The 13,409-nt window shown below is 36.3% G+C and overlaps 2 protein-coding genes across 3 annotated transcripts in view; one reads left to right on the forward strand and one right to left on the reverse strand.

The window, feature by feature from the left end:
• The window catches only part of LOC133529213 (uncharacterized), a 48,393-nt gene extending 39,247 nt beyond the window's left edge, over positions 1–9,146 (reverse strand). Inside the window, exon 1 of the mRNA XM_061866891.1 lies at positions 9,032–9,146. The gene's annotated coding sequence lies outside the window, so the exon portion shown is untranslated. The remainder of the gene's footprint in view (positions 1–9,031) is intronic.
• The window catches only part of LOC133529207 (flotillin-2), a 405,995-nt gene that overhangs the window by 212,937 nt on the left and 179,649 nt on the right, over positions 1–13,409 (forward strand). The gene's annotated exons all lie outside the window — the stretch shown is intronic.

Consider the following 13,409-nt stretch of genomic DNA (forward strand, 5'->3'; position numbering starts at 1 on the left):
CCGTACTATCGTCACAAGTGCTTAAATTTTGGAGCGCGTATAACCTATCTATAAGTAGTTGTAATATCATTGCTATGCAACAAAACTGAAGGCTGCTGCGAATGCGATATTTCCCTCTGCGGTCATTTCGCGTTACTTTGCACATTTTGGTTTCGCATTCATATATGTCGAATAGGGTAAAAATACTGTAGAGCTATTTTTTCAGTTAAGTACTTACAGAAGCTAAAACGGAATAAATGAGTACGTTAGAGGCAGCCCACTTATAAGAATAAACTTTTAACAATAATAAATCATAAGCACCGAGAAATATTAAAAAACACAATCCTGAGATGTGCTGTCTACAGTAAAATTCTGAGGGCAAATTGATGAGAAAAAATCAAAAGACGACGGGCGTAACGCTTAGTTTTTATTTACCACCAGTACAGTACATTACAGTGTCTTTACAAAATGCCTATTTTATTCGCAAAGTACCACATGAATGACTGCTATATTATCCACTTTCATCGTCGTTTAGTTCTAGCAGGCCATTAAAAAATTATTAATTAAATTCAATATCATTTATTTTCAGGCAACTAAGGCCCATATTAATTTGGAACATAGACTTAAACACTATACTTACTATAAATACACATGCATTAATACAATAAAATAAAATAAAATAATACAATAAAATAAACGTTTTTTAACGCATCAGTGGTTAACACAATAAGACAACAATAATAGTGGTTAATTAATACTATAAATAAAAATAAGTTCGACGATATCAATGAAAGTCATTTTTAGAAGGAAATCATTGACTTGAAATTTAGGACAAATAAAGGCAATGGCATTATAAAATTTACGTGCGAAAAAGCCAAAGCCGTCAATTTAAGGATTTACGTAATTGTGATAAATTCATCTAGGTATGCCATTAATTTGTCTCTAACTACAAATGCTTTAGTAGGTATAATTAACCTATGCACGTTCACATTATGACATAAAGTTTCCTCTTATACTTATTTTTATACCTAACTTTATAAAACGCAAGTCAGACCCCCATATGGAGTATTGCTGTCACCTTTGGGCAGGGGCACCTGGATGCCAGCTTGGGCCCTTCGACTCAGTCCAAAGACGTGCTGTACGAATCGCCGACGATCCCAAACTCACAAGCGGTATTGAACCTTTAAGTCTAAGGAGAGACTTTGCCTCCTTATGTGTGTTCTACCGCTTGTACAATGGGCTGTGCTCTGAAGAATTGTTTGACATGATGCCCACGGCTACTTTCTATCACAGCACCGCCCGCCGTCGGCAGGGTGTTCATCCTCACACCCTAGAACCTAAATGGTCACTCACTGTGCGGTTTAAGAGAAACTTCCTCCCGCGCACGCTCCGGTTGTGGAATGAGCTACCTGCCGAGGTTTTCCCGAGGGCCTACAGTATGAGGTTCTTCAAAAAAGGAGTGTACAGATTTTTAAAGGGTCGGCAACACGCATGTAACACCTCTGGAGTTGCAGGCGTCCATAGGCTACGGTGACTGCTTACCATCAGGCGGGCCGTATGCTTGCTTGCCACCGTCGTGGTATAAAAAAAACTACAAATGCTTTAGTAGGTATAATTAACCTGTGCACGTTATGACATAAAGTTTCCTCTTATACTTATTTTTATACCTAACTTTGCATACGCAAATCATTCCAATTGTTATTCAAATGACGTACCCAATTAAAGTGTAATAAAGTCAAATTAGTTTCCGATTATTAAAATTAATATTTATTGAAATAAATTTCTATATTTGATGATAACGAGATTGTATCTGAATAGACATTAACATACATACATTTTATAGATGCGGAAGCCCTTGGGGCCGATTTTTGAATTTCGAACGCTCGATTTTGTCACTCGAAAATCTGTGAAAAACGGCGAAATGCTATTTTTGAAATACGAGCGAATCGAGCGATAGAAATTGGCAATCGTAGTATTGACCATGCACTCGCTTTCAATTCTATTAGTATAATTAAATTGTCTAGTATTGGAGATAATATCATCAATCAAATTATTGATTCTGCATTAAATTTGGTACATAAGTTAAAGGGAGGGAGTTAAAGTTATTAAAGAGAGAACACGAAATCAAGCGATCGAAATAACAAAATCGGCCCCCTAACCCCTTTTTATTATGGAGACTAAAGTATACATTAACTTAACTTTTATATATCAATTTGATTATTCAACTTGATTGGATCCAACGAATATTCGTATATTTATTAAAGACGCTAGATAATGTATTTGCATAATTAATAACTAATTTAAAAAACGACTTCTATTAGTAATTATTCAGTTACACAAGATAAATCAACCGAGGAGGTTTAGCGTTAGAGGATGTAATTAGATTTGGAAGATGAAATTGATTGATGAAAATGGTCTTTAAAATACCGATTTATCAAATCGATTTATTGATTTTTAACCGCGACATGATCGGAGTCACAAATGTTATGGCTCATTTAGACGGCGCGAAAACTCGCATGCGAGTTTCCTTACATTGCGGCATTTGATCTGTCGGCTGAATTGGACGTAACCTCAACAGTCCGCAATGTAACTAAAATCGCATGGGAGTTAGCGCGCCGTCTTAATGAGCCCTAAAGGTTAAATATTTTGTTATTTGTGGCTTCCGTAGAGGATAGTCCAAATTGCAATTCAGCCATTTATTTGAAACTCTAGGATCGAGTTTTATAATTATAATTTTAACTCGAGTAATGTGAACTTAAATACTTAGGCACTGTGACTGTCGTCGTAAAATCTTATTGAAATAATTTATTTACTTATTATATTTTATTATTCAAATTAGTTACACAGTATTACTACTAAGGCACGCGCACCACAAATGAACTGAAGTGCACATAGTGACGCGACTGAAGCTGGTGTACCCTCAGCGTGTAGCCAGTCTTCCGACGAACGTACTCCACCACCTCGTCGGCTACGGCGGAGTAATGTAGGCGTGACACGTAAACCGCCTTACTCGGTGTCGCGACTCGTAGGCCAGAATTAACCGGCTCCGCATAATGATTACCTTTGTAAATATTTATCTCGAATCAGTCTAATTATTGATCCAATAACAATGTTATACGCATTACAGTTCTATACTGGAAAAAATACTGTTCTTTGACGCTGCATGCTGCATTCACTACAGCCCGTGTAGCCAACATGCCAATCGTTAACGCTCCGTAGCGAACGAAATGCACTGTCACTGTCGCATTAATATGGAAGAGTCATAGAGAGAGATCACCACGCTACGCCACTACGGAGCGTTAACGATTGGCATGTTGGCTTCGCGGGCTGCGAATGGTTTCAAAATTAGCGTCCCCGCCTGCCGTTCCTGCGAAGCAGAGACACTTACCGTTATATCAACCGCCTGAGAATTGTATTCAACAAGCGGTAATGTTATTTAAATATAACTGTAATGGTCCAAGAGCCTGCGAACTCTTTCCTATTGTTCCTGGTATAATCTCGTTGCATGAGAACCGGTGGAATACGCGTAGCGGTTCTATTGATTATTGGTTGTGAGATATATACTTATTCCGTCAAAATCACAGCTATATACTTATACCGTGAACGTGACGGCAACAGCATTTCATTATACAAATATATAGTTGTGTATGTATAATTCGTTCTTAGATATACAGACTATGTCTAGTCGCCGCTCCGATTATTATTGGGACTTGATCGCCTCTAATTATAACATTTTATGTAATCTCGAAAGTGGTCTTTATCAGCTCGCAATATTAATATTCAGTCGCATTTTATACCTTATATATTTTGGATTTTTAGTGAGATATTAATGGAATATTTTCTTAAGGAATACTATTAAAGTTTAAAAGCGTTAATCTTATGTTTGACAATCGATTGATAATAGCATAGGTATCTCTTCATATTTTAGTATATAACCCCTTTTTCGGGTTCCGTAGTCAACTAGGCACCCTTATAGTTTCGCCATGTCCGTCTGTCTGTCTGTCTGTCCGAGGCTTTGTTCCGTGGTCGTTAGTGCCAGAAAGCTGAAATTAGGCATGGATATATAAATTAATAAAGCCGACAAAGTCGTAGAATAAAATCTAAAGAAAATATTTTTTTAGGGTACCTCCCCTACACGTAAAGTGGGGGTGAATTTTTTTTTTTGCTTCAACCCTACAGTGTGTGTCGTTTGAAAGGTCTTTCAAAACTAATAGGGGTCTTCAACAAACATTTTTTGATAATGTCAATATATTCGGAGATAATAGCTCCGAAAGAAAAAAAATGTGTCCCCCCCCCCTCTAACTTTTGAACCATGGGTCAAAAAAATATGAAAAAAATCGTGGAAGTAGAGCTTAAGAAAGACATTAAATAAAAACTATAGCGGACATGATCAGTTTAGCTGTTTTTGAGTTATCGCAAAAAGTTTCCCCTTCATAGTAAAAAGACGTACTATCCACAGTTCATTCCTTGGTTAATAATCTACTATACTTTAAGCTCCAGTTTAGCTTATTGTGACGGAAGAGTAACTACGGAATCCTACTCTGAGCATGGTCCGATATGCTCTTGGCCGATTTATTTTAACATAAAGTAGGACATCCCTAGTCATACTGGATATGGTGTCATTGGAAACGAATAAGGATACCAATAGGGAAAAGTGGTCAGGGTTGTCACAAAAATAAACTGACAGGCAATACTGACAGGTAGTTGGTGCTTAGCTATTTTATACTAAATATAATTACGAGCTATAATTTGGACTAAATTTCATACAAAAAGAATAAAATTCATAGCCTTAGGCTGTTGACCTTAACAGAAACATGTTTCTATTTATTATTTTAATTTATAGGCTTGAATTAAGAGAAATATTTGTTAAATCCAATTATGCAAAGTGTGGTTATAAAGAAAAAAGTATTTGTTGCAAAAAAATAATATTAATTTTATTATATACCCAAACCAGTTATCAATTTAATTTCACAAAAACTAAGTTTTGGCAATCCTTGCACCTGTCCTACGCACCCTTTTGCGTCCCGATTCTATACTCTTTTAACTATAACTTCTAACGATTTACGTCCTTATTAACTACCAAAGGCGTCCCGTTCGACTCCGCAAGTCCTCCGTGTAGTGTAGATCCCCGTTGCGTCCTCGGACTCCTTGGACACCTCGGATTATTTAGATTTTTTATGATTTTTCAACATCTTATTATCAAAAAAAAGACAATGCACCACGTAAGAAATATATCTTTATTAAAAAACTAATCTGTTTATCACTATCAGAGTTAAATATCTATTTTATGTATAAGTTAAACATTTACTTTTTTACATGTAATAACTGTCCGTTGAGATACTCAACTTTGAACTGTTAGTTTGACAATCTATCATGACCTTTTTACCTGTCCAATATAGCTATCACGAAAAGCATACAATATACTCAATATTATTTTATTTTAAATCGGACGATGCTATTTAAGTAGGTGGGTGGTATTAAATAAATTATTAGGTATACTTAAATTGGCCGGGATGTGGACCGTGATTACCTTTTGTATTGTTTTCGAGCTCGCGATATTGTAGACGTAATCACGGTCCATATCCCGGTCGATTTAAGTCTGGTGAAACTAACCGTGAATCATTTAAAACTTTTAAATTATCAGGTAAATGTCATTCCTGGTTTTTATCCTTATTCACCTCGCCACCCCTATATACGGTTTATGCTTTGTCTCGAAAACTATCTCGAAGCGCTTCAACCTTTATAGTTACAAACAAAGTATTGAAGTATGGATTAAATAAAATAGAACGGATATTAAATAATTATGATGAGATGAGCTATTATTCCTAAGGACAATAAAAGAAGAAAATTTTTAAAGATAGAAGGGCTGGAAAATTAAACTAATTTAGCTAACAATTGAGAAGTTTAAGGTTGCGAGCTCTATCATGCAAAAAGTTTCAGAAATGACAGAGTATACAATTACTGGCTGAATGCTCTATTGAAACGATTGCCTAAATTGAGAAGAACTATAATTAATAACCAACTTAACCGTTTAATTTTGGATACAGATGACATACAATTCGATGACCTATTACATTGATTAATTCATGACATAGTATTATTATTTGTTACAAGTGTGTTTATGCGCATTACATGTATTACTATTAACTTAGACGTAGGTACTATATTCAATTATTAAGTTGAATATGGATATAACTGGTTAGCCATCCGTGTGAATGTAAAAGTACACACCGGTGTTACACGCGTTGCACAACTCGGCTAATATAGATTAATGGAATCTCATTATTTTCAAGCCTCGTTGCCATTCTGCGGAACGTTCGTAATCTTGTCGTACTGAGAAATTTTGTTTTAAAAGTCTTACTAACTCCAGTCTTACTAACTATGATGATCGTAATTGTCTACGCGATTGTGTGATGAGTGATGACGGCAGTGTTTGTCTCTTTCAATCCCGCGGTGATAAAAAGTGACACTTATTTTATCACGTGGATAAAGCCATCCATATTATTATACGCCTGCAGCAGTAATTTAATTTAAACCTGTTCATCACATTTGCACGGCCCATCAGAAGCCAAACGTTCACCGCAAACTATGAATAAACTTGCCTCTATAGGTTTTAGCTTAATACAAGATCAAACAGAATTAGCATAAAGTACATATATCTTTATGGTTTCAGACCATCGCGCCTATTAAAACGATGGATAAAGTGCATATTAATGTAATTTTTTCCTTGCTTGAACGAAACACTTAGCGTCCGCTGATAGTAATGACTTTATTAACCTCGATGAGCAAGTATATACCTATTCCTGTTACGTTTACAAGATTATTATCGCTTCACGATAATTGGCATGCACGATGACGCTGAAAATATTGATGTCATAAACAATCCGCAAAACTTGCGAAACTTTATACACGAATTACCCACACATCTACATTTACTAGCTTGATGTACAAATTTAATGTATTTCGATTTCAACGTAGCAACAAAGCCACAATTTATGACAAAATTTTGTATAATGTACCTGGTTTAGAAATAAAATGCTTTTACACAACTTAGATGCTTCATTTTTGTATTATCTATACAAAACTACATAGATGAGCATTTTTCTTGTACCAGTTATGTAACCGCTTTGCATTGTCACTGGATCTTTTACAACAGCACGCGTAATACTAGTACCTATGGCATTGTTTGGGCCAAGTAGGTAACCCAAATGTTACCTATTATGACCGATATGGGATGCACAGGCGTTCGCATTCTGACGCTTATGTGATGAGTTTATGCCAACGAAAGTGTATCATTGGTAATGGGGTTATGTACCGCGGTAGCCACAACGCAATCACAACACGAGTCTACTGTGCCCAGGGCTACTGTCTATTATGCGTCCACTTAACCCAGAATACAAAAGCATTAAGCACATAAGTATGAGTTTAAAAAATGCCACTCGATCAGTCGCCTAACGGCGGCGTAATCTTCGTAATCAGGAAGTACACGTTGCTTGTGGTCGAGTGCGTTCAGCGTACCTAATTATTAAATAACATTAATTATAATTGGGTATTGCTAAGTGTTAATGTGTAACGTATCATTGTAAAGTGCGGGCGTGACGATCAGATGCGTATGGAGTTCATCTTTCGAAACTTAACCGCTGTTGTGTTTGTTACTGATTTTTTCTCATTGTGTTACCTACTCTTACACAGATCTGGGTCGCCCTAGTGTCCATATAAATTTATTTCAGCGTCCGATACACCTAATAAAATACTTAGGTACTTAGTACGACCCATTTACGCATTTTCCTATCTAACCAAGTGTTTCATGATTTTTCTTCCATTCGGGAAAAGTTTCTACAATAAGCATGGCATTCCCAGAACGGCCAGAACATTATTTTGGGTTTACATGAATTTGTGCAAATTATTTTGAATAAAGAAACAGGAACCTATAAAACTATATAATTTGCCGATATAAATAGACAAAACATAAGTGGCACAATCGATATGATTAAGGTTGTTTATTCTGGGGTTACTTAACATGCGAAATTAACATACTTTTCTATTTCACCACACCTACTGTCAAATATTATTACGGTTAATATTCAAATGTTTCCTTTTAAATTTGATTCTGTTCTTTAAACATTTATAGTTTTACGCTGTATAATTAGACCAATGATGTCTTAAGTTACGTTTACATATTTTTTACCAGCAATGAATACATAAAATGAATGGTATTATTAGTTTTAGATATGGATCTCTAAACATGGATATTTATACTAGAGAAACTAAATCAATCGAATTAATATTCCAGTATAAAATGGTCAATTAAGTATAGAAATTCATAACAGTTATTATCTAATTTAATACGTTATAATACTATCCAATATGCTTACCTAATATGTATCTAAATCTCATTTTAGTTATAAATTGCTTTTATAGAGGTAGAGGGTGAAAAATTAAGATTTGTTAAATTTAACACACTTTTAGTTGAAATTGAACCTTAGTTAACATTTGCCTACCTTTAAGATACTTCTTATGGCATACATACCGTATGCCCCTAACTCAAAAGTATCTAATTGTTAAGTACTAAGTTAGTCGTAAATGTAATAATTTACTCAACATTTTTTTAATGACTATGAACAAATGTTGCACATATTCAAAAATCACTATTGAAATTTACAATTCCATCATTCTTTAAACTTCTTCTACACAGATAATATTTCTACACTTAATAATAATAATTCAGCCTATATACGTCCCACTGCTGGGCACAGGCCTCCTCTCATGCGCGAGAGGGCTCGGGCTATAGTCCCCACGCTAGCCCAATGCGGATTGGGGACTTCACATACACCTTTGAATTTCTTCGCAGATGTATGCAGGTTTCCTCACGATGTTTTCCTTCACCGAAAAGCTAGTGGTAAATATCAAATGATATTTCGTACATAAGTTCCGAAAAACTCATTGGTACGACCCAGGATTTGAACCCACGACCTCCGGATTGAAAGTCGAACGTCATATCCACTCGGCCACCACCGCTTACACACACTTATTTAGTAATAAATATACTCACCAGTAAAAGCAAGCTCAAATCAATCCTTAAGAAGAGTGTATGTTTGTTAACAAATTGAACGCATGCACATATTTTCACCTGCGGAAATCGAGAGTATACGCGCGACGACGCGTCGGCGCTCGCGCTGGCGCTCCACTGCGCGCGCGCACTTGCCGTCTCTCCTACTACCAACCCTTGATGCTGGAAGTGCATGCGACTAACCTTTTCGTGTTGCGAAATGCGACTGAGATTATTTAATGTTGATAGGACTTAGATTAACATTACTAGCTAGTACGACGTTTTTTTTCTTTCTGCAATCTAAAATGCATTGAATTCAAATGCCATCGGCTTGTTTAAGACAATTTAGCTTACCTCTCAGTGTTTGCCTTTGCACCTGAAGGAAGTCAATTTTGCCCGCTTAGTAGGTTATGAACTTACGACCTGTCTATTCCGTTTGTACGTTTTGTTAATTATACCTATGTCGGTATAGTCCGGGTTGGTTCTCTTCATTTTCCTCGTCAGACTGTCAGTGTCAATATAGCAAAGTACCTAGCGATATTTACTAGCAAACAGAAAAGGTTTCATGTTCGGCCGCGGCAAATAACTATGTAACAAAAATAATCGAAGTACAAAATATAATTATAAAGAAATAAGTTGGTAACAACGTGCACCAATCAAAATCAAAACGTATGCAATAATATTTTGCAAATTTCATTTCCTTCAAATAAACTTCATGTATTATTTCGTTTTAAAATATTATATTCTCATCCATAATCAAATTAATATCTTACTCAAACATAACTTCTGGTGCAGAATCTAGAATTCTAAATGCCAGTCACAAGGTAGTTTTTTGTTTAGGCTAAATGTATGTTATTTGTAAAGAATTTACATTCATAATTAAATTACCTTCGATATCTTTTTTACGATCATCCTTCTTATGCTTCGGTCATGAAAAAATAGCTCCGTACAAATTTGCTCAATGTTGACGCTGGAAGCTGACGCCTGACGCTGGAAGCTGACGCCTAACGCTGGAAGCTGAAGCTGGTTATAATTAATTATGCCGGCTAATTTGACTGAAAGTGTATGATAATTATGAAAATAATTATTCAGCAATTAACACTTCATTATTGTTACAATTATGATCTCTGCACGCGGATGCATTTTTTTTTTACCTACTTACTTCTTGGTGTAGGTATGCTATTCATTTCTTTGTAGTGCTATATGCAATTATGCACTCGATATTACAATATGGATTTATATTAAAATTATAAGTAATCATCAAAGTGGGCGATTTAATTACTATTTGAATAATAAAAAATTTAAAAAACCGTTGATCTATTTCTAGACTGTAGCTCTGATCTTATAATAAAGTCGGCCTTAGCTGTGGTTCGACTTATTTAAATCTAGGTATAACGTAAATGTCCCAGTGCAAGTGACAGTCCCAATAGTTGCCACATACAGTCTTATTTCTAAGCAGTAAACGTGGCAAATGGGCTATCAACTATTAGAATTAAACTGTCAACATGGACGATTACTATATTTTAAATGTGATAGTAGACTCTAAATCATAATGGGGCCCGCTGATTACCAGTTCAGTTCGCTGGACGATATCGGCCTGTCAGTTATTCGCAATAGCTGACAATCGCGAATAACTGACAGGCCGATATCGTCCGACGAATTGGTAATCACTAATCAGTGGGCCCCATAAGAAATTCAGGTCCACCTTTTAGGCGCAAATTTAGTTAGTCCATGAGTCCTCTGATTATCTCTCGTGCTAATATTAATTATTTACAATAGTTAACGACTTTAACGAGATAAGATATACCTGTCATACGGTCGTAGAAGAACTATATGTCCTGCCATACGAGTAGAGTGGTTAGGGCAGGCCTATGGATCTTTCCGCGCGAGATCGGATTTATACCTTTGAATCTCATACCGTTCACGGTACAAAAGCAAGCCAGTTGGTTGTCACACGCGCTCACGTACGCATGCCGCTTTGCCGCGCGCTCGAATATGCCAAAATGTATGCGAAAAAAATATCTTGTCATGAACAAATAACACAGCCTGTAGTGTGGATGGATGCAAAAACAACAAAACTAATAAAAATATCTTTTTTGCTCTTCCGATAGATAGAAAAAGTAAGGAGACACTACACCTTTTGTAATTATTTTTAATCACGATATATTTTTTCTATAATATTTTTCTTTATTGTGTAACATAAATATCTATCAAGTTTTAAACTTTCAACGAAGTTTTACAATGTTTTTTTGCTGGGTTCATTGTGCAGTTTATAAAAGGGCGTAAACACTGCGGTTACTTACTGCACGGGGTATGACCTTTTAAAATGTTTCGCAGAATGTGGAATCGTCGGAATGAAACGCATAAACGAAATATTTTAATTACTTGTTGCAACTTATTACTTGTCTTGGTTGTCTGGAAGAGATCGCATTTTAGCGATAAGACCGCCTGTTCTTAGGTAAGAGTAAGTAGTCTTAAGCTTGTATTTCACTTTCGGTGTATTTTTAATCGTATGGTGTAGAATAAAGAATATTTACTTACCTACTTACTTACTTACTGATCTTGCTCATAGTTATTTTACGCTACGCTTCGAGCAACGCAGGGAAGGGAGACGGCATTCATACTATTTCCCCTCTGCCAAAGGATTAGCACAACTGTGCCTATGGCGGTGCATGTTGTGACTCGTCCGTACACAAAAAGAGATCGAGGTGTGCAAGATTTGTCTATGACGTGTGTCATTTTCTATGTATTTGTGTCGTCATTACAGATTGGATTTTGTATGTAGTGAGTGAGAAGTGCGACTGTGTGCACGTTTCCCCCCGCAAAAAATGGCAGAAAGATTTGTACGGTAAGATATCGCTTAGGCTCCTCCCTTCCGACGTGTCGGAAGCCGGTGTTTCTCGACGACGCTACCCTTTCATACAGCTAATGGCAAGTTCTAATGCTAGTTTGACCATTCAAATTTTTATTTGTACCTACTTAAGTACAAATAAATTCTATTAGATATCTTCTATAGAATCTAAGTAGGTACTTATTTGTAAAATCATTTCTAAGCGTCGGCAACCCTAGCGTTGCGCCTGTGCGCGCGGTGCGGAGAGCGGCGCGTTGAAGGTCAATCCATTGTATTTTTGTGTAGGTATTAAAACGGTTCGTAAGAACTATTATATAATCTGTGGTTAGAGTACCTATATTGGTGAAGAGCGATAATTTTAAAGAATAATTAATTAACATAAATCGTTAGTCGGACGTTTTGAATTACCCTAGAAAGTGTCAATTAACAAACAAATAAGAGAACCTATCCATTAACAGGTCTGACACTGAAGTTGGTAGACGCGGCTCTGGTCCACAACCTAGGAGTGGCAATCTTACATCGACAAACGACAAACGAAAAAAAAAAGTATCGAAATGATATATGCTATGAAAACTCACGTGACAATTTCCATATTTTTTTTAAATTGATAATAACATGGATATATAAACTATGTGCACTACAATACAAAGATTCGCCAAAATGCGGAGCAGTTTGTTGGCGATGAACTCGCTCATTTTGTACATTTAAAGCAGGTACATAATTTTGGACTGGTCTACCGTCCCAGCGTAGCCCTTTTATATTGTCTTTTTTATTTTAGTTTGGCGTTTTCTATCAACGATTGTTATCTTGGCTAGGCCCCCTAACAAGAAATACATTCGCCCATAGATAGAAAGCGAAGCAATTCTGCAGATTCTGATCAGGTGCGTACGTTCATAAAACAGATTTGTATCTCGAAAAGTGATTCATTGCGTGAGGCGTGTGTAATTCGTTCACGGTTGTAAATTGTAAAGATTTGTTGGGAATAGATTACATTGACATTAGGCACGAGTGAGCGATGATTGCAGTTGTATTCTTGAAAAAACTTGCACTTTTATTTTAAACATGTTCGTGGAGAAGTTTCTTTTCATGTTCTTATGCCTGCTACCGGCAACGATATATATATGTATTTAAAAATCTCAAACGACTTGACTACAATATTTTTATAATAATATTTAGTTATTTCGATTTCCAAAAATTTGACAATGACTAAAGTTGTAAGTTAGAGTTCATGGTCCCCACTGATCGTGCGTGTGTTATTCTTCAAGTATTGTCGCAATCTTTTACGCAACATGGTTTGGTTGGATAATTGTTTTATTGAGTTTAATTATCTCTTGGAACGGGGCGATGGTCGACGATGTTAGACAACGTACTTACTTAATTACTGCTGAGGCGCAGTGACTCGAACTGGATCTTGGCCACCGACACCAAAGACCGCCATGCTTTTCTGTCCTAAGCCATTTTTGTCCAATCGACGGGCCGAGTTTGCTAAGGTATTTTTGCACTTCGTTTCTCCAGCGGTACCTAGGGCGT

The sequence above is a fragment of the Cydia pomonella genome, chromosome 20 (assembly GCF_033807575.1).
Source record: "Cydia pomonella isolate Wapato2018A chromosome 20, ilCydPomo1, whole genome shotgun sequence".
In the NCBI taxonomy this organism is placed as follows: domain Eukaryota; kingdom Metazoa; phylum Arthropoda; class Insecta; order Lepidoptera; family Tortricidae; genus Cydia; species Cydia pomonella.